Source organism: Uloborus diversus, unplaced genomic scaffold, assembly GCF_026930045.1.
Source record: "Uloborus diversus isolate 005 unplaced genomic scaffold, Udiv.v.3.1 scaffold_174, whole genome shotgun sequence".
Classification (NCBI taxonomy): domain Eukaryota; kingdom Metazoa; phylum Arthropoda; class Arachnida; order Araneae; family Uloboridae; genus Uloborus; species Uloborus diversus.
In genome coordinates, this window is record NW_026558323.1 from 127425 (window position 1) to 149202 (window position 21778).

A 21778-nucleotide genomic window follows, 5' to 3' on the forward strand; every position below is an offset into this window, starting at 1 on the left:
TTTAATACATATTTTTTAAAGGAAGATTATTTAAGCTGAAAGTGCAGTTTTCAAAAACGCTTATAAATTAAACGATGTGGTCATCCATAAAATTAGCGCGTTTTGTAGCAATTTTCCAAAACCTGTCAGCGTAAACACCTGGAACTTTCATGAAGCGTTAATTTTGCCATAAAATATCGAACTTGTTATTTTGCAAAACAATTTACTATAAATTTAAATTTACGATACCTTAAATCAGAATATGTGGTTGCAGTTTCTAAAGCGTGTTGGAAAAGATTGATCCTGCAAAAATTTTAATGATAACGATTAAACGTAAAGATTTATATTGACGCGCTGTAAGTAATTAATTATCATCTATAATTTATGTTCTTATCATGAATTTTCATGAGTTTAGAACAGGTTTTCAGCATATGAAAAGATTCGAAGCGTTTACGCTATTCTGTAACATCGTTTCTTAATCTAGGATAGGCCAGTCTTAGGGCTTATGCTCAGGTATTGAAAGGGGAGGGGCATATGCTCAATAAAGCAAAATCATATACAAAACACTTTTTTTTTTAACGTCAGGTGAAACGAAGTCCGATGGCATAATGTTATAGCCATGTATCTTTACATCCAGAAGCTCACTTTTTTTCATTGAGGAAGGGGTTTCTTGAAACCCCGAAACACATGACGAAAATCATTTTTCTAATTGTTGCCTTATATACGTGGCTTGCTACTTTTATTTTTTTTTATTTATTTATTTTTTTTTTATTTATTTATTTATTTTTTTTTTGAAAAAAGGTTTTCATTCATTTTGTATTCATTTCACAACAGCTATTTGAAACAATTAGTAACTGATCATTAATATGGGAATTTCCTCTTTTTATTTAAATCTTTTGTACAAGAAAAAAAAGTTCACTTAAAATATTGAGAAACTATTTTCTAGAAGTGTTAAAACTAATCTAAATTTAATCAAAATACGTTTTTGGATTTAGTTGGGGAAGGTCGGGTAGTATCGGACACCTTAGCCATTTCAATCATAACACTTTTTGTTTTATTTGTAAATAATTAATTTTTACACTAAATTATGCTGTACCTAACATAAATTGTAAACTTTGGTTAAGAAAACATGAAGTCGTATTTTTTAAACAAATTTTCGTCAAACTCTATTTTTAGCCAATTTTAAATTTTGGAGGGTTGTATCGGACAAAGCATTAAAATGTTGAAATAAAAAAAAATAGTTCAGAAATAACATTTTAATGAGCAAGAAAAAAATAAAACGAACAAAGTAGTTGGTTACTTAGAATAGTATACAAGTCTAAAAATGAAAATAAGTAATAATTTTTTATAAAAGTTGAAAATATAGCCTATGGTTGGTTTAGGTCTAACTGAAACAAATTCATTTTAAACTTTGGAACACAAATCACATGTGCAGTAAAGAGTAAAGCCTTTGAGTAAGTTCTTACTCAAAGTCATGAGTTGACTACCTAAATTTTTAATATGAACATAAAGTATTTTTTACTGTTCATCTGTGAATGTTCTTGGGAAAACTTTGTGATTTCCTATGACAGGCTTCATTACCACTTCTTTGTTTTCCCATAAAGCTTTGATCCTATCACCCCCCCCCCCGATAGTACTTTTTGAGACTAAATATCTTTCACTAGCTTCTCTAACTGTAATTTTATTAAGTCCAACTTTTCAATGGTTTCTTTCATATTTGTTTCTCTCATGACATTTATGTCGTGATTTTTCCATTTCAACCTGTTGAACAAAGCAAAACACCGTCAGTATTTTATTTTTGTCCCAGTAACTTTGTCCGATACAACCCGAAATTGGTTTGTCCGATACAACCCGACTGTAGAGCTACAGTTGTTTAACCACCACTAGGTTATTACTTAAGCTAGACACTTTTATAGCTCATAATACTTAGATTAGCATACTATTAGTCTAAAGGCATAACAATGAAACAATACAACTCTATGTGTAAATATATGCCCCAGAAGTTAAGTTCGTGCACTTCAATTCTCTTAACAAACAAACAACTAGCTTTGCGCACCAGAACGAACGGTTGATTTGAACCAATATGGCGCATGTGGCATTCTTCCCCAATACGGCACACTATGTTGACCCAGTACGTGCTGCCCCTGGCGACGGAATTAAGAGGCAGCCCTTGTCCGATACTACCCGCTCTCCGATACTAAACGACCTTCCCCTAAAAATTCGATGTCACATTTGATGAGATAGTATAAAGAGCATTAGAAAACCCGTACGCATTGCATGCACTTAGGTTATGTACTTTTGAATGTCATTTAAATTATCATCATTTTGCGCATTTTGCTGGATTTTGCAAATCATTCTGTAAAGCGTTATTGGAAATTCTAGATATAAAGGTTGGGATTTAATTCTTACTTTAATAATTACTCTGTCAAAAACGGGGTACACAATCAGGCATTGTAAGTTTTGCAACAACTGATCATTTTAATTATGCATATAAAATTATTAAATATTCAAAAAAGCTAATAATAATGATATCCCTTCAAAATTTCTTCATAAAGGGCCCTTATCTGTAGGTTGACTAAATCCTTCAAGATTGCTGCCTATAATATTTTTTTCTGAAAAAAATGTATACCCTTTTAAATTAATAAATCTTCTTGGCAACAGTGCCGTACCCACTCAGCCTGAAGGTAACAACCCATGAGTATGCTTGGGAATACGCAGGGCTTTTGGTTTTTCTTCGTTTGTGTATATTCTTTGTAGGAAAAAATTAAATGTAAAAGAAAAGTGTTTTTTCTGTTGATGTTTTTACTTTCATCAACTCATGTGTTCCTTTATAAACATCAATCCCTCCTTCGCTTGTGAATTTCATTTTCGTTTCAAAGTCGATGAATCAAAGTCTTATCTGAGTTCATGAGCAAGGAAAAAGACTACAACTTCTTTTGGTATCTGATCATCTAAAGCAATCAGAAAAATTTATCACAAGATACTAGACACTGGGGCAATCAATTGAATAAAGCAAGTTCGGATTTCCTCAATCCCCTGCCCCTCCCTTCTTCGACCTGTTCTTCTTAATCCTCTCGATCGAACTTCAAAATACAGCTGGAATTGCTATCAGAAAATAAAACTTAGACGAAAGCTACTTCATGGCAAAAACGAGACAACTAAAGTATTTTACTTTTTGTTATCCTTCTCATCGCTTTTTCAGGGGAAGAAATAACTACCAGAGCAAAGAAATAGCAATCCCAGGACCAAAATAACATAAGAAGTAAAGGAGAAAGTTTCTATTTTCGGTCCTTGATTTATGAACTTTCCATAGTTATCGTTGGTGGATTTGTTGAAGAAGAAAATATTTGTCTGTGAGATATTAATGGACAACCGATGATTCAGCTGTGTTTTTATGTGTTTTAGAATTCATGTCTAAAAACAAATTGGGAATACGTTTTTTTTGGGGGGGGGGGATAACTTTTTTTTGCAATGTTGTTATTTGTTCATACAAAAGAAAGTAAATGTACACAAAGAACAACAAAAAAAATGTGTTCCGAAAATGAAATCGTGACGTAGCTTCGAAAATAAATCAGTTGTGAAACGTAGCTGAAATTAATTATTTGTTATGCATGTTTTTTATGCGAGATATTTGTAGGCAACTAATGATTCATTTGTGTTTTCAAAAATTTGACAATCCGAACCTGAAAAAAAGTAAAACCCCTTTTTTTCTGATATAAAGACTTCTTTTTAACACATAACAGAAATTGAATCTGCATATTAAACAACAATATCTAAAACTGATCCAGCTAAAATACTGTGGCATAGCTTAAAAATAAAATCAGCTGTTAAATTCAGCTAAATCGCAGTTGAGTGTTTGTTCCTTTGTTTATGTGTGTGTTTGAGATATTAAACAAGCAACCAATGATTCATTTGTGTTTTGACAATCAACCTGAAAAAACAGAAATTTATTAGGGGAAAGGGTAAAAATTGTTTTTTTTTTTTTAATTTTATTGTTTTTTCTTATAATTGAGAGTCAGTGCAGTCATTAAAAAAACACATTCTTATTAAATAATTGATGTTTTTTAATAACTCAAAGAATGGATGCATGTGCACATGTAGAAGCGTTAGAAGTAATATTTCTTGAATGAATAGAATTTTTGACATTTTCCTACACATATAAAGAGTATGGTTATTTTAGAGAATTGTACTTTCAGATTGAATGTTCATGAAAAGTGATATTTTTATTAGCGTCTGTGATCTAAAACTACATAAAAATTCCATGGAACTTGTATAAAGAACAAAGACGCAATACAATAGTGCTTTAGAGGGAACGAATGAATAGGGAACAATAATTTCAAGAAAGTACTTTAAATAATTACATCTATATTTTGTCTCAAATCAATGCAAAAAAGTGTTTTTAGAGACATTTGTTTTCCCGATTCGACTATTTTAAAATGATTAAAATGATAGCTCGTTAAATTTCGCGAATAACACCAAATGATTACTAGATTAAAATCTTTTTTTTTTTTTTTTTCAAATTTGTTGCCTAGTTGTTGGAAAAAAGTTGGTGACAAAAAGTTTGGCGATATATTGCCAAATGTTCACCAAATCATAACATTACTTAAGTCAGCATTGAAATTAACACTGATTTGCCTCAAAACGTGTAAATGACCCCTTTTGAAGCATTCGAATTCAACCAAAAGAGGAAATGCAAAACAAGACCTCACTCAAAGTCTATACGGTACAGAATACAGTACAAAATTTTAACCTTTTGCGGCATACCGTTTTTGAGTTATACGAGATACATAAATGCGTACATACATACGCATATGCAGATGCACGAGAACACTCGTGATAATTAACTCGGGGATCGTCTGAATAAATATTTCGACTATCCATGTGTTTCTAGATATATACGCACGTGCAGATAGGCCGTAAAAACAACTTAACATTCATTCGGGGATAGTAAAACGGAAATTTTCGCTGAAATTTAAATGAAACTTTTTCACGTTTACAATAATTCTTTTACTACGTGCAAGGAAGTGATGCTAAAAAACTGCAATGAAGGGAAAGAAAAGTTACTTCAAAGGCATAGATAAAAGCACTTTATCGGAATTCTCGCCGCTTTTTCTTCTAGCCTCATGAAGATCAAAGAAAAATTTCTGAGAAAATCAGAACAAAATATTTATTCGCTGGAGTTTAAAAAAAAGGAAGGAAACTTTTTTTATTGTTATTATTACATAAATGTTCAAATCTATGTAAACGAAAAGAAACTGTCTGGAACCATGTATAACCCGAAAATAAAAGAAAAATTAACTTAGAAGGGTAAAACGAAATGAAAAAAAAATTAATTTTAGTCAAATGAAGTACGAAACTGTGAAAAGACGTACAACATGAAAAAAGAAAGAATTTAGCAAAAAAATAATGTAATGCATTTTTTAACGGTAGTTTCTAGGGAAATACTTACTTCACGAACATAGCTATCTACTTGTTATTTTTTTCATGTATTTTTAGTTTTATTGAGCTACTCAGTTTTTCAGAGAAAATACTTTGACAAAACTTAACGACCATATTAAACTTCTAAATTGAAAAACTGAACTTTTTTCTTATTGTGATTACCTGAATTCGGTTTATTTATTTTTTTCAGGCAATCTAAATAATTTTCTCTTATTTTGTCTGCGTAGCATTTCTCTGATCAGAAAAAAAATGACTAAGAGTTCCACCTTAATACTGATATTAATTTAATTAACATTTTTTTCCATATTGTAATACGCACAATTAATGCCAGTGTATGCAATAATATATTCACTTTGGAGATTTTAGTTTCATCACGTGATTTCTCATCATTTGCATGTCCATTTAGATTTTATTACACTAGCAATATCCTCATGGCCTAACGCGCAACGCGCCCAGGCAAGCACTCTACCTTAACTTTGCCGCTTAGCGATTTTTTTTTTTTTTTTTTTTTTTTTTTTTTTTGCAATATATTGAATGTTTCGCCAAATAAGCAATGCTATGATAAAAATGTTATATAAAGAACAATTCCAATTGAATGACACGACAAATCAAATTATTTACTTTGACTATCTTCGACTATAAAACAAAAATAAACGTTAAAGTTATAAGGAAAACAAGACCCAATAAAAAAAATCCTTCAAAATCAAATTATGTTCCTGAATATTAAAAAAAAAAAAAAAAACGCATTCAAAAATTGGTTCGCTGACCACAACAGTCCGACAATAGCGTAGCCGATCACGTGTCTGAACCGCGCGGCAGCTGTCGACAGTGTCGATAGCATGCAGCTATCGACACTGTCAGCCAGCAGCCTCTCGATAAGTTAACTTACAACGCCATCTATTAGACATTCACAGAACCAAACAATTAATTAAACATTTTACTAGCAATTACAAATAATTCGGCCAATATGATATTTAAAAAATAGCCTATAACCTTCCTCAATAAATGGACTGTTTAAAACAGAATTTTTTTTTTCACTTTGAGCCGTAGTTACTGAGATTAACGCGTTCAAATAAACAAGTCTTCAGCTTTATATTATTAGTATAGAGAACATTTGAGAGCTCGATGAAAACTAGATTGCCATCGTAAAGAGAAAATGCAGTTAATAATACAAATGTCTCAAAATGTTTGAGAAAAAATCATTTACCTCCTAAATTTATTAAAATGACATTTTCTCAATTGGATGACAAGAGATAAAGACGTTTTTTTTAAATATTATAAGGAATAGATCAGTTAAATCGATAGAATTATTGATTCCCTTAATAGAAAAAAATTCATTTTAAATTGAGTCTCTTCTTGTTACACTTTCATTGTAGATCGAAAAGACTTGAGTGCAAAATTTCATGCCTAAAGTCATCGATTCAAAACAACATATAGTAGAGTCAAGTAGCTTTTTGATTTTGAAGCAACCAAACAACAACCTCAACAATAAACCTAAGTTGAACTAAATTTGTTGAAATAGAAGCTTGTACCATTTAGTAAATTACGAATCAGAATATCGACTTGTCTTACGCTAGTAGTTGATCATATTTAAAATATTGTATTTAATATTTCAGACATTTGACTCATTCTCTTTTATGTTGGAGCGTCATTATAACCACACTGTGCTTTTACTTCTATTGAAAAACGAAATTTAGGTGCCATTATTGGCGAATGCGGAAATTATTTGCTAACTAGCTGCGTCGCACGGTATACCTCAAAAATAAAAGTTATGTCAAGTGACGCGTGTTCAACAACCAGGCATGAAAGAAGAAAAAATCAGCAAAATCTTGCGGCAGATTGCAGAAAAATAAACAAAACGGAAACATTTCAAATCCCCTGATTACAGGAAAAGCCTCAAAACAAAATACAGAATTTTATTTTTTCAAATTCGAGAAACAAAACTGGCAACAGACCTTTCGTCTGAAAGATTTTCTTCACCTCTATAAATTTTAATAAAAGCATTGTTGCAGAGACTTGAGATGAAGCACTGAATAATAATAATTTGAATGGAGGAAAGCCTTCGAGAAATAGGGATTTTATGTCGAAACCTAAGTCTCATAATTAATAGTTTTTGATTGATATCTCCGCTAATTATTATCGGAAGATTATGTTAAATACCCAAACAATAAAACACAATTAAAACAATAATTTTCAAGTAATAATTTGAATCCATAATTGATTTCTATCAATTACAAATTGAATTTGAAAGCTAAAAAGTCAATGGTGTCCAGGTGAAAATCTATGTCCTTAGCGTTACGACTTTTGACTTATGGAAAGCAATAAGATGCTTTTTTTCTTTAAAGAAAATTACTGTATGACAAATTCAGATTTAATACAGATAATAATAATTATAATAATAGTATAAGGAGACATCCTGGAAATGGGGGATTTCTTGTTCGCATCTCGGGCGTTTCTTTGGCACCATTTTATCAAGATCAAATGGGGAAATTAATATGAGCACTAAGAAATTATCTGAAAAACTAATAAAATTTATATGCTGCATCATCCGAACTAATTAAATTCTAACAGGATGTACTTGAGAGCACAATCAGTGTAAATATATATAAACCACTAGGCTAAAGTTATTTTTCAGAATTTAAACAAGCAATTCCAGACTTTTCACAAATAAATAAGTGATAAACTTATAATAGGTAATAAGATACCAAGAAAATATTTCAAAGTAAACAAGAATCTCTTTTAATCTTTCTGCAGTATTTTCATCTGAAAATAACTGCACTGAAGAATTTCTCCCAAATACACTTTTCCAGGAATTGCACCGGTAATTTTTGAATCCACAAACAAGCATCTAAAATGCAAGAATTAAAAACAGACAATTCTGTGAGAACATGATATGATCCAATCTAAAGCATTATGCCGTGTAACTACTAAAAAACACAATTATTAAACTTTTCCTTGCGTGTGATAATATTTTAGCCGAAAGTTGTAGATAAAATTTGCAAATATACTAAGTATTCCCAAAGCACATCAAATTTCTAATGAAATTTCTTGGGGTGATTGTTTGGCTGACCATAAATATCCTTCATTTTATGTTTTCGTCTTCAAAAATATCAACTGACGTTTACACCCCACTTAAGACATACGTTTTATTTACTTTCTCTCCAGACAACGTCTATACAATCAAGTTGTTAACAATTTGATGGGAAAGTGTTCCTGGCCCGTCATTTTGAACAACTTGATGGCATCATAAACTGCCGAAAATCTTCCACTTTAGTTCCGATCTCATAAATCATCATGCCAATATTATACTTCCTTTTTCTGTTTTTTTTTTTTTTTTTCATTACATAAAAGATTATAGTGTATAAAGTAATTTGATCCCCTTAATGTATCGAAGTTTTTTTTTTGTCTATCTTTCTTACTTATGTACGCTAGATATATTGATAACTAGCGGTACCCGCACGGCTTTGCCCGTAGTAGAAAATTAAAAGGTTATTTGGTTCGCCTGTATATTTACAAACAATGGATGATGAATTTCTCGCCAATATGCTATGTAAATTTGCTCATCCATGTTATGATAATTTGCTCTACCAAGTTACAATAATTTACTCGTCCATGTTATAATAATTTGCTCGGTAAAAAGTCCTTAAAATTGGAATAGAAAATGAACAAAATTGAATTTTCAAAAAATCGCTTTGAGGTGCTCACCCCCATGCTGCAAACTAACTTTTTGCCAAATTTCATGAAAAACGGCCGAACGGTCTAGGCGCTATGCTTGTCACAGAAGTCCAGACCTCCAAGAGAGATCCAGACAGAAAGACTTTCAGCTTTATTATTATAAAAGATCAAGTAAATTAAGATTTTTTTCTTCCTTGCCACGATTTGGATTCTTATCTTTTCCCGTCGGATTTTTGAATTGTCAAAAATGTGAAATCAAACAAAAATTTCGCCCCAGATGAATAAGCGTTACCCCTAAAAAGGTGAAATATTTTTTTCTTATTATTATTGCACGATGACAGTACAGCATAGAAAAACATGTACTTTGTACTATTATGGAAATTGCTGAATTTAGAAATATTACCTCGACCAGTCGACAATAAATGAAGGGATTTCACTTTTGAGGAGCAGTGGCTATATTTTTCACGTAAGAATATACTTATATTTACATGTATTTAAGTTCTTACAATTTTGAGTTTACGTACGGTTTTTCGAGGATTACTTTTTTCTCTTTAACCATATTTACTTTAACTCACTTTAACACTAATATATTTTACGGAATATTAATTTTTACGTTATGCAAATGGTGACCATACAGGTATGTATGTTACCAAAATGGTTACACATTGCATTTGGCACACTTAAGTACTGGGAGGTTGTTTTTTCTTTTTTAGTTTTGAATTTCAGATCAGTTTTGGTTTGATTAGATACGATTATAAAGTCAATTCAGAAATGACCTACAAAAACAATCATTAAACTCGGAAATAAACGAGAAAAGGACGCAGCAATTTTAGTGTTTCTTGCAGCCACTTGTTCAAATAATGCCTAGAATTTTATGTTGGGCATCAAAACATTTATGATACATGTCTTTAAATCCCTCCTTCGGAGTTGAGACGATTTGACGGAGATGATTGCAGTGGGTGACAATAAATCCAGATTCTGCGCTGCATTTTCCTTTTTGTAAGTATTTTCAGGATCGAATATCTAAACAGACTAAGTAGGCAGCTCTCTAAGGTGAAAAAAAAAATCAGAGTGGGATTTTTTTTTTTTTGCAATATTTTAGCAACAAAAAGAAGAATATGCTATATAATGTGAATATTTACTCATATGTTTCTTTCTAGGATAGGAAATTTATAAATTTATAATTATACAAATAATGTTATGGTGCTAAATGTATGAATTATTCAGTACTATAGCACTGTTATCATGATTGTGTGCAAATGTGTTAGCACGTTAATAGATGTTATAACTAACATATTAATACATAACGTAGATCTTCAAGACCATATTTTGTCTATTTTTTCTTTAAAAATGCGAGATCCCTATTTGTCGATAGATATTGCTGCGTTAGTTTTGTAAAATTTATAAAAAATTATAAAATATTCAGATGAAACAGTGAGTAATAAATTTAAATAAGTTTACCACAATTTACGAGAACACATACTAAACTATTTAATACAGTGGAACGATTTCCATTTTTTTTTTTTTTTCGTAACCTCTTTGCTAAATTTTGATTTTTTTTCTGAAAGAGAGAGAAAGAGAGAAAATAAAATATTTTCAAATAAAATTAGCAATTATTAGTAATAGTTGTATATAATATGTGTTCTCCGAGTTCCTTCGGGTGCAGCATTTCATCTAGAAGACAGTGCAGAGTGACACTTGGTTTACATACTAAGTGTTGTTGTTATTTGTAAATTTATAACCTATTGTGCTTTAAATTTACTTTACATCAATTCGCAATTCAAATAAATGATAGCAACTGCTGTAGTCAGTGGCAATGACAGTTGAAAAGGGTTAAAAAAAAGACCCACTCAACTACTCCTGTCCAAACGACTTGCGCCTTGTCAGAGGAAAATTGAATGTTTTACCTCTTTGGCTATTTTTTAATCACTACAAAGTGGCGTATCAAAGACCTAGATATGCGAATTTATTGCTTGTATTTTTTGGCTTTTTTAATTCATTTATTGTCTGCGCTACTGTCTGACCACGGATTGTATGGAAAGACAAACATCTGTTTTACAGCCGAAAATGGACGAATCTATTATTTTTTAGCGATGCCAGCTTTCATTCAAATCCAGTCTCATTCAAATAAGCGGAATGCCGGCTTCAAATTTTTACTTTTAATCCTCATTCAGATAGATTCGTCTTATCTGGACGTTTGAAAATTCCACACAATCCGTGGTCGGACAGTACTTTCTGATTTATTGGAATGTCAACACTTTAAGAAAGTTGAAAATAAAGTTAAAATGTTTTAACAAAGTGCTGTTGTTCTTTTTCTCGACCATTATCAGTGGAGAAAATTGTTTTACAGATTACACAGTTAAGTAGTTAAGAATCGGCGTTTATAAAACTCTAATAGCTTGATTTTACTTATCAAACAGATGAAATTTATTTATTTTAAAATTCCAAATGAACTAGAAGAAACACTAGCATATCTAAAAGATAAGTAACACATATTATTCGTAACATTGTATTTAAGCTGGTTTTCTTTAAAAAATAAATTGATTTTTCTTCGACCTTATATCACTGTATATGAATTATATTTTAAGAGACAAATATGAAATTACTACGTCGTAGAATAAACATTGAATCAACAAAACATTTGATCACGAATTTGTATTTAAAATCAAAGAACTGAAGCCTCGTGTTTGTAGGGCATATTTGTAATTCCTACAATACCACTCAAAAAAAAAAGGAGGGAGAGAGAACGAAATGTGAGATGTGTTAACATGAAATACAATACACTAAAGCCATCAAGTAAATAAAGAATTTCAATTGTCTTTCCATCCCCTTGAAAAGAGCTGAAAATACAAATGGAAATAGTAACTGGTGATTATAAGAAAAAATGGACGAAAGCCAAAGTCAGAGCAAATCGAAACCACTGGAACTTCTATGATTTTCTCGTCTCTCTATAGTTATTCTGTAAGAAAAGAGATAAATGTTAAATCAAATAAACAAGGATGAGAGAAAATAAATACATAAGACATAGAAAAATTACCTTTGCGATGTTTTGATTTATTATGTTAGTTTACTTTAGTCTTTTAGAAGAAAAATATAAATAAAATCCTGAAACAGCATTTTATTCATTGAAAAATTAGGACTCGCATTCTTTGATAAATGTTTAAGATCTGAATATCAGTTCAAGCAAAGAAATTCATTTAAATGTTGTGCACAGTAGTACAACAAAAGAGTGTGTGCTTTGGGGGGTTAAACTCAGGAGCGGATACGGGCTGCCATTTCAAGGCGTTCATACCAAAAAAAAAATAGCTTTTTGTGCACAAAATATTTCCGGAACTGCTTAGTTGTCAATAAAACGCTCGACGTAGATCAGGAATAGGGCACCTTTATAGGGCATAAACGTTACTACCAACATCATAAGCAATAAAAGGAAGTGGTATTTCAAATATTTACTTTTTAAAGTAATTAATGAATTGAAATTATCACTACAATGGTTTACATTTTGTTCATGAATTATTTGAACATAGTGAGGATGGATAATATTGTCGACAGTTTAGAAGGGACTATGACCCCATGACCCTCTATTTGTATCCCCCCCCCCCTTGGTTAAACCCTCCACCCAGAACCCTTGGTTTTTCACATTTTCCAATCCTAATAAAATAGATTATATACAAAACCGAATAAAAAATATGGCTGCACTTATGGTTTTCGTGTATGAAAGAATGATTTTTTGAAAAAAAAATTTGATACTCAGACTGGCTTCGTTTACTGATTTATTGATTAAAACTGCTGAATTATAAATTGCACTGCTTAAACAACTAGTCTTTTAAAGCAATTTCAGTCCAATTTTGTGTATTTCAAATTTAAGATTAATCTTTCTTTTTTCAAGAAATAGTTACATGTGTCACAAAATTATGAAAAAATTGTATTTGTGTTAATCTTTAAATTAAGGTCATTACATTGAGATCTGGGTAAAATATTTGTATTAATATTTTTCCCTTCCATTCATGCACCATGAAGCAGAAAATGACTTCCGAATTTTTATCTTTCTTTATTTATGTGTTTTTTCAATGTGTGTGTTATGTGTGGCTCTGCTATTAAGCTTTTCCTTACATTCACACAATGATTTTAAAAAGCAACCGAATGTGGGGGAGGGTTGCCCTCAATGAGCCGGTTTCATGACTAGACCGCGAAGATATTTCAAGTATCAGAGTTTGTGAAGACGCGAAATCAGTTTTAGTACCTTCCTTTGTCTGAAAACAGTATGCTGTACAGTCGTCAAGTAACTAAAATGACTTCATCATATTGTTAATCGATCAGATAAAATTTCTAACATTATCTTGCTAATTATTGAAATTTTCATTTAGTTATAACATGCTTTAAATATCACTGATCAATTAAACGTGAACACTGACTTAAACGAGTGCCTTTTCAAGTAAAATTTCCCATACTTCATGTTTCATCGTGATTCGTCAAAGCAATAATACCAAAAAGAATATTCAAAACGACGCAGTTGCTATCATTGTTTCCACGAATTGACCACCTGACAAAGTTCATTCAGGGAAAATCTTAAATATTGTTGTAACTTCAGCTCAATTACCTTTGAAAATTGATCAATTGTTTTAAAATAAATATGATAATAATGAAAAAAGGTTTCTCAGTAATTCATGAATTTTGTTTTACTTCATTATAACTTCAACTCATTTTTTTTAATAAAATTTATTAGAACATGATAATACAGTTTCGAAAACTTTTGCTGTTCAGAAAAATGCAAAAATTAGTAAAATATGGACATTGGACAGGTGAGAACATGTAATGTGCAGCAGTAGCTTGTAGAAATGGTGACATGGACCTTAACGAAGTCTGTCGACAAGATCGAGTCCTGAAAGCAACTTTAAACAATCTCACGGAAGATAAAAACCGGTTTTGTGTTACCTTGGTCACTTATTAAAAAATAGGAGGAAGGACTTTCGAAATAGGAATATAATTCCGAAATAGTAATGTATATAAATTAGTGATTCACATTTTGAAACTAGGGAAGTTTTTTTGAAATTACTTCCGAAAAATTGGGGGAGTTGGCCTTTCAAGAGGCTGAGAAAAATAATATGTCCCACAGATTCAATTAGGACAAAACGTCTGTTAGAACTATATTCTCAGGTAGTTTGAGACTTAAACTTCTGACTTCAGTAATTATATAATCAATAAGCTATTTGACATTTCAGAGAGCAACTATAATCTTGAGTTATTATTAATTATTCAAAATGGATTTAACAAAACTTCAAACAGTTCAAAAGAGGTTGAAAAGCTATTAGCTAAGAACAGTGTTGAACTGATTGGTAAAATATCAAGTGGTGAACGAGGTACGAATGACAACAGCTGTGAATTGTGTGAGTGCGGGTTTTTTTCTTTTTTTTTTATAATGTTCCTCTTATCCGAAAATAAAACATTTTAGAAAATAAAAATATTTTCTATGATTTATTGTTATTGGTAATGTTCATTGATCTGTTATAAATATTTGTAAGTAACGAACTGATTTTTTAATTTGAGAATGTGGTCCATCGATGGAAACTCGATGGACCACATCGATGGAAACCCGATCCATAGCAAGTGGTTGCCAATTATGGACCACATGCCAAAGAATTTATTTTTAATTTTCATTCTTTATTGTGTATATTTATCATGAAGTGAATATTATTATTGAAAATAAAATATACTAATTAATTGTTCCAATAATTAACGTGAAATTTGAGGTGGATTTCCTTTCTAAAAAAATCAAAAACTGTTATGTGGTTCATTGACACAGCAACCTTCCCCTATTTTGTATAAAACCACCTGAAGCTGAACTCCATTTTCAGATAATCCTTAACTAAGTTTGCACTTATAAATAAGGATAAAATTAGTGCATGTGCTGCCACAACATCATCATGACATCAGCAATATGACATCAATATGACGATGTGAGACATCAACAATAATTTAAAAGTTTCTGCAAAAGGTTTAATTTAGTGTTAATTGTAATAAATTAATGAGATTTTGAGTTTTATTAACTTACCGTCGCATTTTATGAGATTTTCTTTGGAGGTATTTTGTACTAAAAGACTAGAATAAATCCATACAGTATGCTATGCAACTTTCATAAAGCATAAGTTAGTTATTGGTTGCAGACACGTGTTAAGTTTCAAGGAGTCTGCAACCTTACTTCGGTTAGCACTACCTTACTTATAACTTAGCTAGCTTCTAACAACACTACCTTACTTATACTTAGGTTACCCTTACTTGTACTATAAGACTAGAACTAATCTTTACAGTATAATATACAACTTTCATAAAGCAGAAGTTAGTTATTAGTAGTTTTAGACACGTGTTAGGTTTCAAGGAACCCCTTTTTCTAGGCAAAAAATTCGTATGACTTTACATACTAAAGCTCACATTTTTGCAGTGAGAAAGGGGGTCCTTGAAACCCCGATACAAGAAACTGCAATTAATTTTTAATTTGTATTTAATGATTATTGTATTTATACTGTTTAATGGTTGCTTAGAGGTGTTCTTATTTTATTGATAGGAAAGTATAAATAAGTTTAATAAATCAAAACCTTAAATAAATATAAACTAAACATTATTTAAATATAAATAAAAGCTGAAATAAATATAAATTTAATGTAACTTAAAGATAAATAAAAAATTATATTAATGTAAATTAAATATAACTTAAAGAAAAATAAAAGCTTAAATAAATATAAATTAAATATATTTTAAAGAAAAATATATGATTAAACAAATAAAAATGTAACATAACTTACAGAAAAACACATGATTAAATAAATATACATTAAATATGACTAAAAGACAAATTAAAGCATAACTAAATAAAATACTTTAAACAAATTTCAATTTTTTTTTCTTCGCACTATACTGCACTGCGCAAGGAGCTAAAAAAATTTCTAAACATTAAAAATGGCGACGAATTTCATTTACCCTTTGTAATAAGTAAACTCATACTTATCGAGATTTATAAAACTCATTGCAAGCAGAGATGACGAATTAGTAGTAATATACTCATGTGATGGAGAGGGAAGTAGTTTCAACTAATTCCAATCAAACTTCCTCTCTATAAAATAATTAACTTAATGATATCATAACCCAGTCGACGTCTTGGAAAAGCAATTATTAAATAAATAGGGTTCTAGTTAAGGAAATAGTTTAGAACTCTTTTTCGTATAAGAACATGTATTTGAATATCGAACCAGAATAATCATGTGCCTGGTTTTGCTTTAGGGTCTGGGTTGCTTTCTTATATTACCAAACAAACTCGAAACACTTTTGAAAAATTAATCATGAAATCTGGAGTAAAAGTATTTTCGTTATATAAAGTGCAAAGTACAGACAAGAGTTTAATTTAATAAGCAGTTGTTTGAAAGATTTTTCAGTATAATTATTGTGGAGCTTTGTGCATCTAATATATTCAATTTTTGATGAATTTCTTCTTTCATTAAATGATTGAATTTTGGAAATTATTGTTGCTTATCCATCCTGTTTTATCAAACATACGTTGATATTAGTAATTTCTTCGCTTAAAATTTACTTCAGCCTCGCTTGATCTGAATCAATCAAAAGCTTCATAAGAACTTCACTTAGCTAATATTTTTCTATTTATTTCGGTTTTTATAAGTTGTACAATTTCCTGGAACTTTTATGTGTAGCATTTGAAAAGGAGTTTTAAAGTATGAGTACAAAAATATACATAATAATCAAGATCGAAAGCAACACCAATGAAATAACTTTGAAATCGGTAAGAAACATTTTTTACTAATTATTTCAAAGCAACTTACAATTTTAAAACATGCTTTAATTTATGCAGTGAATAAACAAAGTGTAATTGGCAATGTTTTAATACAGAACCCAGAAAAATTCTAGATGAGTGGTTTGGAGTTACATAGACCCCCTTTTTCAATGCTAATCATGTGAGCACATGGAAGAAAATATGGCTGAAATTACTCTAGCTCTTAGAAATATCTATAAATGGGAAGTCTCCAAAATAAAAGAATCTCGATTTTCACCGGCAAATCATCGGGAATATTCGGTCATCCACTGATTTCTTTGGTATGAATGTTGGTATTACCGGTTTATGTGTCGACATTTTACCATATTTAGACTTTTACGGAATTATACACACATCCATGCTTATGTTAGTTTCCGAAAAAAATATAGGCAGCGTATAATAAAATTAATTATTAGAAATATTATACAAATGCATTAAATAACCGTAACATCGCTAACTTAGTAACTTAGAATTGCTTTTACATGACCGTGGTCATGATGATCAGAGACACGTTATCTACGCAGAAGTACATTTGTAAAACAAAATTGTGCAACCTTACCACAAAAAAATCAGTGGCAGCATAGGTGCCTCTACTGCTCTGGAGTAACATATTTGATATAACTGGTGTAAAGTTGCACATCGCTTGTAGAAGGTTACACCATGGTAATGTAACTATTGCGTTTCATTTATTTCTGCAAAGGTTACCCCCAGTATTTTTGGGTGCACCTTCAAGAGAAATTCAGTAGGTTTAATGTAATTGATCAGAACCTCCCTGAGCTACTAAGAAAGCTCCAGAAGCATCACTGCAACCATGGCCAAACCTAAGACAGAATTGCCTGCAATTCTGAAGCTATCCAGAAGTTTATTTGATCTCATTGAGAACTTAGTCCATCTGGATAGACCGTAATCAAACTAAAGCCAATATACTTATTGAGCGCGCTAAGTCAATCTTTAAACCGGTAGCTAAAAGTATTTCCCACGACAGTGGAAAGTCTGCAGTCACGTACAACTTGTAGCAATTCAGAAAAAAAAATTTTGCTGAGATACGTGATTTTACGGAGAAATAAACGCAAACCCGTGAAATCTCGAAACGTTCCAAGGGAATACACAAAGCAAAAGCTATTTCCGCTTAGCCAGAAAGGACGGTTTTCTTGGTTTGCTAATAGGAGTTTACCAAGACTGTTCCCAGCGCCGATGCTGATCTCAACGCATGCGCTTTAAGTTCTACTAGCTGCAGATGGGAACCATAGTGCAAGGTTCTTCCAAGAGTTTTTGAAACTATGATACTACTCACTCCAGAATTCGTGTAACATTACACCCATTAACACTGGCGATCCTGCACATTTTTTCACGGTGTAAATTAGAAACGTATGTATGTTTGTATGTTGTCGAGTCAAATGTAAAAAAAAAAGAGTTCTTCAAGCAACTCATTTACGCCCTGTTTTAGCGTTATTGAACTGTAATTAACGGATATATAAAGTTAACGGATATATTATTTCGCAAGGTACCCACTCGTTTCGATGAAAACATACGCTTGCATTTCAAACATTGATACCAATGTTGACAACGAATTTTTCTGCGTAAGATGGAATTCCTTTAATGCTTTCAAGTTAGTTAAAAAGTTATAGATGATTTTGCTTGAATTTGAATGGCGTTTTCATGTAAAATCATTAACAACTTCTGTATTTTCGTTTTTTAAACTGGATGGTTTTTTACCGTCTGAGGAAGATGAGCCTGAAAAAATAACTAAAACGAAAAATGATATTTTCCTCTTCTCTCACAGTTTTAGTGTAATTGTACTTACGGCAAGTAATTCAAATATAATTATCTTTTAAGCATTATTGCAAAATTTACTGTAAAATGCTAAATTTTGAAAATATGTCCTTGAAAATCTAATTTCGTTCCTTCATACCTCTTCTTGTGATTTTCCACATCCTATTCCGCTTTTTAGGTTACAATGCATATATTTCTCCCGCTTTTACATGGCTGTTTTGACATCTTTATAATATTTTAATAAATTATGGCTGTGTTACAAAAATCTTGAAACTTAAGGATAAAAGTTAAAATACTTCCAACGAAGCTATTTCGAGTATGGAGTATTTAGTTTGTTTTTCGCTTCCACTTTAAGAGTTTATGGTTTTTTTTTTTTTTTTTTTTTTTTTTTTTTTTATGTATTGCTGATTAAATGCTTTCTCTTGAACTCATATTTTTACAGTCCAGTTTATTATCGTTTTCTTGCGAATTTTAATTAAACATAATGAGAATTTCTCCTTATTTATTATTTTCAAATTATGCTTCTTTCAGCTAAATGAAAGCAAAATTTCAACATGAAACTAAAGTAAAATCACAGAATTAATAAAACAAGATGGACATCTTAGAAGAATTCGTAAGCGATTGATAATTTGGTGATATATTGTGGAAAAAAATCATTTGCCCCGCAGTTCATGACACGCGTATAAATGAGTACATGCAATTATGTTTTTGCTCTCAATTTTTTTCTGCACTAAAGATAAAGTTGTTAAAGCATATAAGGCAAATGATCATCGAAGCAAAGAAATAAAACTTTATTTTGCCAAAATTATAGAAATATTTATAAAGTAATGTAATTTTACTCGCAATAAAAGTTACCTGCATGTAGGTGAAAAAACTTGTCATTGCATTTTCCATTACGGGGATGTCGTGCGGATACCACAGTTGAGGTAGTGAGAAGCAAAGGGATGCGTTGCAAAATTAAAAATGTGGAGATAACCAGAACAAATGGTAGATGAACCTCTCCTCTGTCTTGGGGCAAGAGATTGTACTAGTAGCTCTTGTAGGTGCTGAAGTACAGCCAGATATAGAAAAAAAAAATTCAATGAAAGTCTACCTAGCATCTGATCTTTAAACGCGTATTACTCGAAACTTAAAATAGTCCACTTGCATCCCTTTGCTTCTTACTGCCTCAATTGTAGTTGGGGAAAACCTAACCTGAGAGCATTCCAAAGGCTATAAAATCCCAAACACTACATTACGACGCTGCCACGTTATGTTTGCCCCAATTTTAGTTAGTAAATAAAATTTGTGATTATTTTTGTCTGCATTTTTTTTTTCAAACAGCATTTGCTAAAATGGTTTTTCTTAATCTATTATTATTTATTTCACTTTCTTTATTTTAGAAGCGTTATTTTTTTTCTTTGCATTCATATAAGTTCTTTTCTCATTCCTGATTTGAATTTTTCAGGAAATTAATTCTGTCGTGTTTAGCAATAACTATAAGAATACGATTCACACAAGACAAACATTTGTTTTACAATTCTACAACATGAACACTACAGATGCATAATCTCACAATTTTACAAACAAGAACAGAACTCAAACGGAAACCGTGGCAACCGCCAACTTAACACAGCTTGGTAAAATATTAATGAATACTTGTTGCCAGGTTCAAGACACAGCAAATTCCATTTAATTTATTTCTTTTCTTAACATTCATTTATTTATCTATTTATTTATTTGCTTATTTTTATTTGTATATTTATGTATTTTATTTTGTATACTTATTTTTTTTTTCGAAAAAGTAATCTGATATTAATGAACTCTAAAAGAATTAATGCTGTATTAGTTACTAAACAACGGTTCGTAATAACTACAATTATTGCCAAATAATAAAATTCTGCAGTCGATATCATCCATCAAACATGTTTTTCAAAAAGCTTTACTTATGTCTCAGCTTCAGATTTATTTTAAATTATTGCAAATCACCATTTTTCTTTACAAAATTATCGTTTTAGTTTCCAATCATAAATGCACACATTAATAGAGAAAATTAAGACTTTTGAATCCCATTAAATTTAAAATAATTTATTTTATCTGCTAATGACCTTTAAATGACATGACTTAGCCAAATGGGAAGACGATGATCGTTAGCAAGATGATCTTAATGATTGCATGTAATAGTCTGACGTATGTATCGCTTTCAAACATCTATTATCAGACAGCAGGAAAATTTAAAAGGAGCTCCAGTTGCAAATGAAGGCAGCATTAAATTATTTTCAGTCATCATTAGTTTTGGAAATTGAAGAATACTATCTAAAATATTTTCTGACTATTAATTTTAACACATGTACTTTTTATGTTATGCTATTTTTACGCGTTTAAAAACTTTTGTTAATTTATATCTTTCAGATTTAAAGCTAATTTCAGGGTAAATTTTCTTTTGGTTCGAAAAACAACTCACATAAACATTTATATTTTTAAAAAGTAGGGTAGATAGAGGAAGACGCCGAAACTTTAAATTTTATTTTATATAAAATACCGCATTTATTTTTAATCAGTAATGCTGTTAACATTATATGGATTTTCATGATTAATAAAAAAAAAAATGTCGCTTTTAATGACATATTTAACCGAAAAATAATAATAATTTGTAAACGATGTTGTATACCATTTTTAACAGCTTAGAAATCCCTCATGTTTTTAAATCAAATCTGTACAAAAGTAACGAGAGTATAAGTACATGGAAATCAGCTAATTTCTTTATGTGTCAAAGCTTCCTATGAATGTAACAAGCCAAATCAGTATTTTTACTCCTTACAACGAAAATGATCTGATACTATGATTCCCTTACATATATATCAAGCAAACTTGCATATCATGACAAACATCCACATACAAGATTTAAAAACTGTTATGTTCTACATCAGGATTAGATACGTTTTCCTTATGAAAGCAGTCTACAGAAAGGTAAGCATTAATCATCAAAGCAAAGCAGCGTAGCTAGGTATCTTGCATAGGTACCTAGTTTACCTAGCACCTAATTTATTCTTGCATAAGTAAGTAAAAATGTTCAACGCGTAACACATTTTGTCATTTATAGGCTTTGCTAAAATT